Source organism: Prionailurus bengalensis, chromosome C1 (assembly GCF_016509475.1).
Source record: "Prionailurus bengalensis isolate Pbe53 chromosome C1, Fcat_Pben_1.1_paternal_pri, whole genome shotgun sequence".
Taxonomy (NCBI): Eukaryota; Metazoa; Chordata; class Mammalia; order Carnivora; family Felidae; genus Prionailurus; species Prionailurus bengalensis.
Genome location: NC_057345.1, coordinates 40,239,325 through 40,252,200, shown reverse-complemented (window position 1 = coordinate 40,252,200; position 12,876 = coordinate 40,239,325). Strand labels below are relative to the sequence as shown.

Here is a 12,876-nt window from a genome sequence, read left to right as displayed (position 1 = left end):
CAGCCTAGTTCTAGCATAGAGGTATTTTAGCCACCATACCACTCTACCTCAAACCATCTCCAAATATCACAGCTGGGGTCCTCATCTCTGTGGTGAGAACATGAGGTGGTCTTTTCCTCTGGAATGTATCATGTGGTTTGTAGTCCCCACAGTCTCAGACACCTTTTGACACAAGCTCCTTGAGATCCCAGGTGCTACATGTATCTGTTGGAGCTCACAGTGAGGGTTTAGCCATGGGCAATCACAACCCCCCCCCCCACTCCCACCCTTGAAGCCAGCATAACATCACAACCTACAAGAGCTCCAGGAGCCCAGGTCTAACAGAGGATTCCCAAACCTGCAAGAGTCATTATTGCCCAAGCTGGCCTCACCCTTTCTTGCATCTGTGTCCTCACAATGCTCCCTCCTCTTCTTTCACAGGAGCCTGCATGGAGGAGGTGACATCTAAGTTGGATTGTGAAGGGTGAGGAGTTTTTCATGCAGAGGAGAGGAGCACAAACCTTTCAGGTAGAGAGAGCTTCCCAAGCACAGACTAGCACTGGGAGTGTGAAATAGTATGATGTGTTTGGGGAATGAGGAGAGTCAGCGTCAATGATGAGGCTGGGAAGGTAAATAGAGGATATGACCTTTGCCTTCAGTCATTGGGCAATGGGGAGTCACTGAAGAATACGGAATAGTGGAATTGCATGGACGTATTGGTGTTTTAGACATACCATAGAGCATGGTTTCCTAGGAATGGACTGGCGGTGGGGCAGCCAGGAGGGAGGCTGTGCCATAGTTCTTATACAATAATAGCTTAAATTAACATGGTGAAAGAGAAGGGGGCAGCCAAGAAATGCTTCTAAGGACTTGAGACTGCTGATTGTGGGGTGAAGGCAGGAGGAGTTGGCCCCTGGCTCAGGCTCCTGGCTTGGATGACTTGGGGCTGGTGCCAGGAGAAGGGATACATTTGGGTATAAAGTAGTGAGATCTATCTATTTTGGACGGTGACTCAGGTGGGGCCCAGGTGCCAATGTGCCCTGGATTGTTACCTACACAGGTGAGCTCAAGAGTGGGCTTTGGTCTAGAAATAAAGATCCTAGAGTCCTCAGAGGAGGGAAGAATGTGAAGCCATGGGAGGGGGTAGAATTCCCTAAAGAGAAGGTGCCAATGACACTATGAAGGAGAACCAGAGAGTGGACCCTGAGGGAGGCTAGCAGTTCAGGGGCAGGCCACATGGATGATATCTTCAAACTGTCAGGTATGAGTCATTCATTCAACAGACTGATCACTTCCTATCTGCCAGGCTCTGTTCTTTATGCTATGAATGCAGCAGGAAGTGAGAAAACCTCTGACCATGGAGGTACATTCTAGTGGAGAGAGGTGGACATAAACCAAAGTAAAATATGTAGCAGGACAGGTGGTGGTTAAGTGTTCTGGAGGCTAATTAAGCAAAGGATGGGGGGGTGGCTAGGGAGGGTTGAAGTGGAGAGCTGCAATTGTAAATGTGGGGGCCTCACTGAGGTTATATTTGAACAAAGATTTGAAGGAGGTGAGTGAGGTGGATATCTGGGGGAAGACTTCTAGGAAGAGGAAACAGCAAGCGGTCCTAAAGTAGGCTGTGCATGGCACGTGGGAGGAATAGCTGGGAGGCCATGCAGTTATCACCAACATTGTATAAGTATTATTGTTATATAGTTATTATATAAATTTTTAGTATCTACCCCTGCTCTGTACTGCAATGATTTTTGTAGAGGTGATCTTGGGCAAGTCCCTTAACCTCTCTGTACCTCAGTTTCCTCATCAGTAAAATGGGGATAATAGTAGTATCCACTTGTTGGTTAGATCAGATGAGTTAGTATATGTAAGGTACTTTGCATAGCACCTGGTACAGAGTATTTGCTGCTACTACTAGTATCACTATTAATATTTTTATAATCATCATCTCCTTCTCTCTAGACTTCAAGCCCTTTGAGGACAATGGCTGTATGTGGTTCTTCCCTGCAGCCCAGAGCCAACCCAGGGCAAGGCTTCACAGTGTAGGCTCTATAAGGGAGTTTTTGGATAGAACAAATAGAAAAACAAAAGGCAGGACATAGAAGAAGCCAGGTCTCTGGTGGCCCCCCCACCCCCCAGCTCCCCAGACCCCACAGAGCTGGCCAGGGCCTGGGCGGCTGGGGCTTGAAGCAGGCCCGAACTCCATGTGCATGTGGAGCCTCCAGGCCTGACAATCTATTTGTTATTAGGGTAATAAATAAACAAGTTGCTTGTCAGCACAGGGACTGGCACGAGCGCCTTAGAAGATAAATGCTGCCTCTGAAATAGACAAATATTTACCATACTCCAGACGAAGTTGTCAGCCCTGCTAAAGGCCTCCGGGGCTTAGAATTAAAGTGAACATTGAGATTTTTTTTCTACCCTAATGGAAATATATAGCATACTTCTTCATAACAAAGAATGTGTAGCTGCCTGTCCTTGAGCACCTACTGTGTTCTGGGGCTTTCCATCACACTCATCACAATCCTCTGGGGTAGGAATTGTGATCACCACATTACAGATGAGGAAATTGACACTTGAATGAGTGAAGTGACTTGCTAAAGGCCACACAGTGAAGGCTGAGATTTGAATCTGATCCCTAGCCCAGGCTCTGGGTTGGAATTTCCTGTAGCCAGTATGTCAAGATCCTTAGCTCAGTGGGAGGAGTGATAGGCACAAAGACGGGCTCCTCTCCACCTTATTACTCTGGGCTCACTTCTACTTTCATGGTACAGACAAATGAGGTTCTTAAAGGACTGTGTGCCTGAATGAGGTTGTCCCAGGAGGATGGCAGATGTTGTGTGAGTTTTAAAACTACAGAGCATTAGAGCTGGGAGAGGCTTTATAGTTCCTTGTACAAATGGAGACCAAGGTCTAGCCCAGCCCTGATATGTTAACTTCTGCTGTGTGTGCAGGAATCATGTGACATGATCCCCACTTCACAGATCAGGAAATTAAGACTTAGAAGACTAGCAACTTGTCCAAAGTTACATTGCCATGAAATGGCAGCCCCAGGGTTCCAAAGTGGAGTATCTCCAGAGTGTGTAGGTAGAGTGAATGGGTCACCTACATGCCAGGCTGTCAAGATTCACTCCTGGTTCTGTCATTTATTAGCTGCATGACCTTGGGCAAGTTACTTAGCTCTTTGTGCCTCTATTTTCTTATCTGTAAAATAGACATACTAGTAACTTACCTTGCAGGGTTCTTAGGAGACTGAAAAAGTATGTATAAAGTACTTATACTCTGACATATAGCAAAAATATTAGTAATTATTATTTATTACAAATATTAGTTAATTATTATTATCATTATTGAGCTGTTTGTGTGTCATTCATTCAGCAAAATTTATAGGTGTCTGAAGCAGATGCTGTCAGTGCCCACACATATGCCCCCAGAATTTACCATTTCTGAGCATAACGGGCAGGCCAGAAGTACCAGGGTGTTAGCATACAGAACAGCTTTCAGCCAATAAGTAATGGCAGCTGGTGGATACATACCCCAGCTCTCTCACCCCTCAGGTGGGATATCCTGAGACAGAAGTTCTACACTGGTTCCTGCAGTTACGTTCCACCAACTCATAGAGGTAACTTGCTTAAAAATACACCCTCTATTGGTGCTTTCTTTCCTTAGCTCACTTCCCAATATCCCTTCTAGAGTTTCCTGAAACCACTTTCCAAATACACTACCTGCAGTTTAATCCTTGTTTTAGAATCTGTTTCTGAAGAAACCCAAACTCAGGTAGTTTCTAATGTGTATCAGATCTCATGTTTGGGGCTGAGTAGGCAGGTGAAGTAGAGTGGGAAAATGAGGAGAGAATTCCTGGCAGAGGGAACAGCATCTGCAAAGGCACAGAGATATGAATTGTGTTTGGTGAAGTGTGAGGAGAGGAGTATTGCTGGGCTAGTTTGACTTTTACTTTGGCTGTGATATGGACAGGTTTAGGAAAGATCCCTCAGATGGCCATAAGGAACACTCTGCCCAGACAGTAGTCTCAATTTAATATTTGAGGAACGTCTGCAAAAAGTGGGGTGTTCATCTGCATTTTTCCTGTAAGGTTCCAAAGGTGTTCATCAGCTTAAGGTTGGTTTTAAATAGTTGAATTTCATTAGAAAAACACTATAATTGCTGATGGACCTCATTATGAAAGGTTCAGCCTAGAGACTGTGAGGGCATCTGAACATTCTTTGAACATTCTTTGGTACAGGCAAGAGGCTCAGCTCAGTCCTAGAAATGATCTCTGCCTCCCTCAAAGAGCAGGGACAGGGTCTGTCCTCTTCCTCTCTCTGAACCCCTGAACAAGGCTTTTCTTTTCCTCATGTTCCTCCTCCAAGAAGCATCTCTTCTACATATAAATCACTGCTCTTCTCAAGTCCCTGAAGTTCCTTTTGGATGTGTACTCTCTTTCAGTTCAGCAAACAGTTCCTGAGTTGTACTTGAGTGGAACTCTTGAGCAGGCCCTGGAGACCCAAGGATGCCTCAGATGTGAGTCTGTGCCTCCAGGGAAAACTCTCACTCTGGAAGAAGAGATGGGCATGTAAACTGACAGTGATTTATATGGTGAGGAAGATGTCACAACAGAAAGGCAGAGGGAGGGATTAATCAAATCTAGGGAACAGGTCATGGAAAGCATCTCAGAGCCAATGTAATCTAAACAGGGTTTTGAAGGATGCAGAAAAGTTGGGTACTGCTCTTCCTTGACTAGGTGTGTGCCTTCATAGAGAATGAGCATCAGACTCTGCCACACTTTCAACTTCTTCCCCTAATTCAGACTCCTCCAAAGCTAGATATGCTCAGGCTCTATCCCCATCCTCAGCCACACCTTGAGTCTCACCCCATTCTGGTGGGAAGAGAAAGTAGCTGAGAGCCTGGGACCAGCACTGCCCCACCCCCATCCTCACTTTGCTTTTGAATTCCTGAGCTGGAGCTCCTGTCCCAACTATATGAACTCTGGGTATTCTTTAGTTTCTCCCAGTGAAACTCTTGTATTTTATTATCTGATTTATTTTGTCCTCACAATATTAGATAGGCCCACAATATTGGATAGGTGGAGCAAAGGTCTCAGGGTCACACAGTCAGGTAATGTTTGAGCAGATCCTTGGACCTGGGACTGGCTGAGCCCATGGTGCCATTCTAATAAATCAATTTGTTAAAGCCTTGGAGATGCTAAAACATTTGGATAGAAGATTCTAAAGTTGCTGAATATCTCAACAATCAACCTGGCTTCAATCTTACCTTCTTTCTACTAACAAATTTTCAATTTGTGATAATTCAGAATTTGTGAGCTGGCCTGAAATTTACCTTTGCCTTTGCCATGAAAAGTATCAGCAGAGGTACATATTTTTGAAGAAAAAAACCCTGCTATTTGGATGTTTAATTGACACTAAATGTATCAACATTATGTGCCCATGGCAAAGATTTATATTCATTCATAAGAGTTAGCTATTCTAAGCATGGTTTTGATGGGCAGTAGAATATGCCACTTGTAGAGATATGGGGGAAGAACATATTTCCTTGCTTTCATCCTGTAATTCACACTTTTATTTGTCAGAGGCTCTGAGCCTCTGCCCCACAGCCAGTCACACTAATTCTGATTATTTATTTTTCATGTACTTTTATAATGGGACAGTCCTCTGCCCATGCCAATTGCTGTGCCATTACTCATGTTGAAGATGAAGGCAAAGTGGTTAAGGAGAAGAGAATTGAAGTCCAATCATAGATTCCCCCACTGACTTTATGTGTCCTTGCACAAATTTTTTAAACTTCTTGAATGTCATTCAAGTCTCTACTTTGGCTTAACTTCCTTTTATAGCTCCAGCTTCTGCTTATATTCCATAGATTACCTAAACCCTTCAGTCAAACATGCTTACTTCCCATTCCAGGAACATGCTCCATTCTTTCCTCCTTCCTCCTTCACTAGGAATGCTCTTTCTTTGCCTTAAAATCCCATGAAAAATGGGGCATCTGCATGGTGCAGTTGGTTAAGCGTCTGACTCTTGATCTCAGTTCAGGTCATGATCTCATAGTATGTGAGTTTGAGCACTGCATCTGGATTTGTGCTAATGGTGTGGAGACTGCTTGGGACTCTGTCTCTCCTTCTCTCTGCCCCTCTCCAGCTTGTGCTCTCTCTCTCTCAAAATAAATAGACTTTAAAAATTAAAAAAAAAATCCCATGTATCTTTCAAGACTCGGATGAGAGGCTATTTTCTCCATAAAGCTTTCTTCTCAGCTGGCTGTGAGCCTCCCCTGTCATCTCTTTGAGAGATTTTTAGTCACATCCTACCTGGCATTAGAATTCTTGTAGACATGTCTTTTTCCTATTACTAGATTATAAGCTCCTTGAAGGCAAAGTCAATATTTTCTATATACTTATAAATCCACATTATAGACTTGGGTGTACAGATGTAAGTGGAGAAGTTGGAATTTATACTTGGGGGTTCTGACTGCAAAGCCCCTGCTTCTGTATCCTATGGAATGGATAAAATAACTTCAATTTCAAATGCTGATAGTATTTTGTACTTTGTGTTACTTGTAAAGATGAATCGTAAACTCTGAAGTTCTGTCATTCTCAGGAGATTATGGGATGACTCTGGCTTTCTTGGATGGCCAGGTGGGAAATTCAGCAGGAACTCAGTTGCAGATCTATGTCAGAGATTTCACCATGGAGCCCAAGTCTGGATTTGGGGGACATCCAGGCCTGAGACTGACCATCCCTTGTTCCTGGGATCTTCAGCTGGGTGGGATTCTGAGGCTGTGTGGGGATCTGTACTGGTTCCCAGTCACCCTTCTTATACCTCAACATCCACTCTTCCAATCTTTTCACCATCCAGTGTGACTCCTATATATCTTGCATTGAACTAGGTCCTGAAAATACAAAGATTAACCAGACACCATCTTTATCCTCTAGGGGGAGGCAGATATGTGAACAGATAATGAAAGCCTATGGAGATATATGTTATGGTAGAGGAAAACCTAGGTGTTGTGGTGGCCCAGAGCAGAGGGCCCAGGGGATCTGAGAGATCACACTTTCTGCCTCTTGCTCTTTCTGGACTGTGGAGTACATCGACTCATTGTGAGATCTTAGACATATTACATTTATTCTCTGACCTTGATTTTCATTCTCTGTACAGCAAGGTATCTGGGGTCAATGATCCCCCCAGATCTTATCCCACAATATTTAACTCTGTAAGTAAGTATTGATGCCTCTGTACTCATGCTGCTGGGCACAATGCCAGTCATCATAATACCCTCAATGTTTCTCAAGAGGGGCCTCCTCAGAGCTCCAGGTCTCATCAGGCAGAGAAGCTCTGGTATTAGGTTGTTGACTCAGGGACTTACAGAGAGGTTTCAGGTCGTCTATTGGTGTCTGTCAGTGCTGGAATGGCCATGTCTGCTCTGAGCATTGCCTGCCTTCCTCCTATTTCACTGGGGAGGCTGCTCTCTGTAAACATCATGTCAGGACCCGGGGATGCAGTGTTAAGCAAAAATAGATGCAGTTTCTATCCTCATGGAGTTTACAGTCTAGTTGGGGAGTGAGCCTTAATAAAATGGTCAACAAATGAATGTATAATTACAGCCTAAGATAAGTGCTCAAAAACAAGAGGCATGGTTCTAGGAGAGCAGGTATAGTAAGGACTGAAAAATATCAATAGATTTAGCAGCATAAGGTCATTACTGAGGGCTGTTTTGTCAGAGTCATAGGTCCAAAAGCCACACAGGAGTGGGCTAAATTTAAATTGGAGGTAAAGAAGTGGAGATGGTCAATGTAGGTAACTCTCAATCAGTGAGCACTGAATGAGCTGGAAGGAACTTCAGAGTTCTTTCATGGAAGGCACTTTAAGAAAGGTCACAAAGTGAGGCTCCTGAGTTGCTCAGTCCATTGAGGATCTGACTCTTGATTTCAGCTCAGGTCATCATCTCAGGTTTGTCAGATCAAGCCCTGCATTGGACTCTGTGCTGACAGCATGGAGCCTGCTTAGGATTCTCTCTCTCCCCTCTCTCTCTGCTCCTCCCTCACTCATACTCTTTCTGTCTCTCTTTATCTCAAAATAAAAATAAATAAACATTTTTTTAACAAGAGAAAGGTTACAAATAGATTCACAGACATCATCTTTGTAATCCTTAGAACAATCTTGTGACACGGGAAGGTCAAATTCACATTTGACAGATGAGAAAAATGGAGACCCAGCAAGGTTTTGTGTCTTGAGCAGAGTATTCACAGCACAGCCAGGACTGGAACTTAATTCCCCCAGAATCCCTGCCTTCCTTATGCTCTGCAAACACTGTTTGTTTAGAGGTTATCTGAATGAATGTGTATTGTTTTCACCATACTCAGGGTTTCTTTATTACTTCTTCCTTCTCTCCTCAGTACTGAAGGATTCAGGACCATGGCCAGCACCGAAGCAGCCTACAAATTCTGAAATAAGCTTAGAGTCTTAGCCAAAGAGATCAGCACTGCCTTTGTAAGTTGGTTTTCTCAACAACATAAACCAAACACCTATTAAGTATCAGGTGCTGTGAGAGATGCCAGAGACTCAGAACTGGAAAACTGACCTTAGGGAACCTACCATCTAGGATGGAGAAAACGTGGACACAGATAATCACAACAGAGTGTGAGATATGCACAAAGGTTGTGGGATCAAAGAAGGGTTCCTGGAGGAGGCCCAGCCTGAGCTGAATCTTGGAGAGACCAGATGGCAGTGAGGAGTTACTGGGTAGTTTTAAGCAGGGGCTTGAAAACGTCACATGTGTGTTTTAGAAAGGTCCCTCTGGTGCATTGTGAGAATAAAGGAGGGGGTGAGAGAGAGGTAGGGGCTGACTCAGGAGACTGAGCAAGAGGAAGGAGTCCCCCCAAGCTCATTCTAAAAGGCACAGCCAGGTTTTCATCTCACTTGCAACAGTAGATGGAAATATCCTGGGTTTTACATGTTTCCTTTTGGCACTGAAAGATTTACCACCTTGCCAGCTGAAGCTGACACTGTGAGAGAACTGTGTTGCTGGTGGAAAGGAGGGAATTGAAATTTGGGGATAGAGAGAGGAAGGAGAATTTGATTTGCTGAACAGTCACTATGCATCAGCACCATGCTAGGTGCTTTTCACATATTCTCATTTAATTCTCCCAACAACTTGTGAAGTAATGAGGTCCCCAGTTTCCATAAAAAGAAACTTTATGGAAGAGGATCAGAGATGCCAATTAACTGTGGCCTATGGCCACACACAAAATAAAAGGGAGAGCCAGAATTTGAATTCAGATCTGCATGTCCCCAAACTCCTCACATTCCCTCTTCATGCACATGCTGTTTTGGTGGGGACCCAGCTGACAGAGGAGTAGAATAACGGCTTCTGGGCACCCACTACTGCAGCCTCCTGTTCACACACAAAGGAATAATTATATTAAGTATTGTTTTCTCAGTTCCTAAATCCAGAAGACTTGGAAGGCCGCAAGTAGACATAGGATCTGTGACTCAGCCCCTCCTGGGCTGGGTGCATTTTGCTTGTTCCTTACCATCCCATAGTACCCCGTCTTGCAGAAAAGAGTGCTTCTTTGTCCAGGAATGAGAAATTGAGGGGTTTCATATTGGTGCCAATTACCTGCTCTGACACCCCTCAGGTGCCCTTGGCCCCCAAGTTTTGGAGGCTGTATCATTCTCTCTGGGCACTTTGCTGCGGCTGTGGTGATGTCTGCCGCAGAGCCTGAGGAAGCTTTATGGAGATGGTCACACTCCAGTGCCCAGCCTACTTGTTGGAACTTTCCAGAAATATTGCACTGCAGACATTTTCCACGCCGTTATGCTAATGGAATCAGGAAAAATCAATTGTCCTTAAGGAACAGGGGAATGAGACGTGCTGTAAATGCCACAGAATGAGTGATTGGTTGATTGCTTGCCGGCGATCGGAGCGCGTCTCATCCCTACATTATTCTGATGAATTTTTATGGCATGCCTCCTCTCTTGCTTGCTCCCTCCCCCCACCTCACCCCCCTAGCTGGGGAAGAAGGTTTATGGCTTGCAGCTTCTCAGTTGATTGAATGCAGCTGGCATTGTTGCAGCAGAGGACAAATAGGTACATTTGCTTTACAGGCTGGGAAAAGTGGGTTTGGAGAAATTGCACTGCCACGTCCCTCTGCAACAAAGGCGCCCTTAAAAATGCAGATATTTTTTATGAAATGACTTTACTCTCCTTCTTGGCTGTCCGTAATCTTCCTATCAGAGGAAAGGGCAAAAAAAAAAAAAAAAAAGGTTGGGGGAAAGAAATATATGGCTTGCAATTCTGCGGAAATCCGATTTTTCATTCTCATCACAAAGGAAGCTAACGAAGGCATTTCATTAGTATTCATTTTAGGCCGATGTGATTTTCTCCTCTTTGCTAACACAAAAATAAATAAATAAACAGTCGAGCCATGTCTGGGAAACTGCCGACAAGGCGGCCTGGAGCAGAGGTCAGCATTTTCTGGAATGAGTGTATACCGCATTCAGCAAGGTGGCCAAAAAAATGGATCCAGCTCAAATAAGGACCATCTGGGGCAGAGAAGAGACAAGGTTTAGGTGGAGACAGGTCCCTTGGGTTTCAAGGCTGGTGTCCAGCTTGGCTGTGACAGTTTATGGACTGGGGAAAGCAAACAGGCTGTTACTATTGTTTTCCATGAGGAGTTTGTGTGATTCTGGCTGCTGGTCCTGAGGCAGGGGATGTTTCACATCTGGTCAGGGCACTAAGGAGCTCCTTCTATTGTTTATTCTTCCCTGTTTCTTTCTCAAGGACAGCTAAACCCTGTTGAGGGCTGAAATCATATTGTGAAAATCTGGGAGTTTTTGGCTGGGAAGTAGAGATTTTGGGACACAGCTGTTGTCTTCATCCATCCAAAGGGGCATTGTGGGCAGAGGAGCAGGCTTATTACATTGGGCACCAGAGGGCTAAACTAGGATCTGTGGGTGGAAGTGACAGTAGGCAGAGGAATCTACCAGATATGAGATCAAATTTCAGATCAAGCATTTTCTGGTGTGTCCATAGGCAAGTTATTAATGCCTCTGAGCCTCAGCATCTACATTTGTATAATTAGGTAAGTTAGAATAAAATCCAATCTTTTTATTATTTTCTAACTAGGATCAGGTATAGTAACGTGCAGTGCTGGGAAGCAGGTATTGGTGACTGCTTTGTAGAGAAGTTCCCCTTCTGAGGTTCAGAGAGGTGGTAAGTTGCACAACCTCTGGGAAGCAGGCTCCTGGTCTCTGAAGTCAAAACTTCTTACCTGCCCCCCAGCCCCAGGCCCTCTTGTTCAGTGGCTTCTTGGGCTACTGTGAGCAGGAGGTGAGACACAGAAGCAGATAGCTCTTTGTTCTTAGATAAAAATTACCCAGTTTGCCTCAAATACCAAGTCATTTTATACATTTCTGTCTCTCTCCTGGACTGTGCATTCCCAGAGGGCATTGTTCCTTTGTACCCTCTGTGCTCAGTTCCAATGGCTCAGCAATTCCTGACTTGTCTTAATGTGCCATATCCTTGGATGGTTACTAGCCCTGGCCTGCGCTCTTGTGCCTTTGCAGAACCTTCTTCCCTGCCTTTCCCATTTGGCCAAGTCTTACTGATCCTTCAACTCAGATGCCACCACTTCTGGAAAACCTTCCTGGAGACCCACACAGGTCTTTATTCTCTCTGTGCTCTTGTGGGGCCATAGTGTACTTTTTGTAGAACTGTAACTGTAATAGTAACAAAAAACCAGCAAGAATCAGGGAGTCAGGTTGACTTGGGTTCAGATCTTACCACTGATGTACAATCATGAATGAGTCTCATTTTCCTCCACGAGCCTCACTTTCCTCATTGGGCAGTGAGGATGGTGATATTACCTACCTCCAAAGACTGTTTGGAGGAGTCAGGGAGTACTATTTGCAAATTACTTTGCTCAGTGCCTAGGCACATAGGTGACAGTAAACAATTCAGAATGAATGAATGAATGAATGAATGAATGAATGAATGAATGAAGTTTCTGGTTGGTTAGAAATCTTGATAAAGAAGACTGAAGACACATTTTGAAATCTTCAGTTTCCTCACTCCTGTCCATATTCCCAGAATAATAACTAACCGCACAATGTGCCAGGTAGTTAGTGTCAGGCCCAGAGGTAGCACTAGGGTCTCTGAGGCTCTAGTTTAGGCATTTTTCATGTCTCCCCTCCCAATCAGGACTTTAGCTCATCAAGGGCTCAGTTCCATCTTCTTCACCTGTCTCCCTACTGTGGGTAGCCCATGAGGTGTTGACTGGAGGGTGATAGGGCTCAGTTGGGGAGATCTGAAGTTCTCAGTTCAACCCTGCTTGCCTGCGATCCCATGGCTGTCAGCTTTCTCATCCATCATGGGGCAATAACATTTCTTTCCAGGCCTACTGTGCTGGGCTATTACTGAAGAAGGAGAGGAAGAGGAAGAAGAGCAGGGTGCTTCATCAGTTCTTGTGCTTCTAGGAATTAAACTGATGGCTGTTGTTGCTGTTGTGGTTGTTGTCATTGTCTCTCAAAAGAGTCCCCACAGTCAGGGTCTTGGAGCCAGTCTCTTAGAGGAGATGGCTCTGCCCTTGAAAGCCACTCTCTCGGCCTGGCGTTTCCTGTGGGTAATTTGAAACTGGGGCTCAGAGAACTGAACTCCAGTTAATGGTTTTCAATAAAGAATTAAGTGCTGCTCGTCAGGCTGGCGCTGGGGCTGGTTTCCCGGAAGGGGGAGAGGGCTGAGGGAGGGGGCAGTTGCACGCGTTTAGGGATGCGTTTGCATTTTCCGGTCAGTTAGGCAGCCTGATGAAAAAGGGATAAGATCAGGCCACAGCAGCCAGAGGGTGGAGTGGAGGGGGGAGTAAGAGAGACCCAGACTTGCACTATGCAGGCT

The 12,876-nt window shown here is 44.8% G+C and overlaps 1 long non-coding RNA gene across 1 annotated transcript; it reads left to right on the top strand.

The window, feature by feature from the left end:
• The first annotated feature begins 418 nt into the window (after positions 1-418).
• LOC122479586 lies at positions 419-11,652 on the top strand. Its single transcript, XR_006296368.1, has 3 exons — positions 419-507; positions 8,381-8,474; positions 11,553-11,652. It is a non-coding gene; the product is annotated as an uncharacterized LOC122479586 (long non-coding RNA).
• The last annotated feature ends 1,224 nt before the right edge of the window (positions 11,653-12,876 follow it).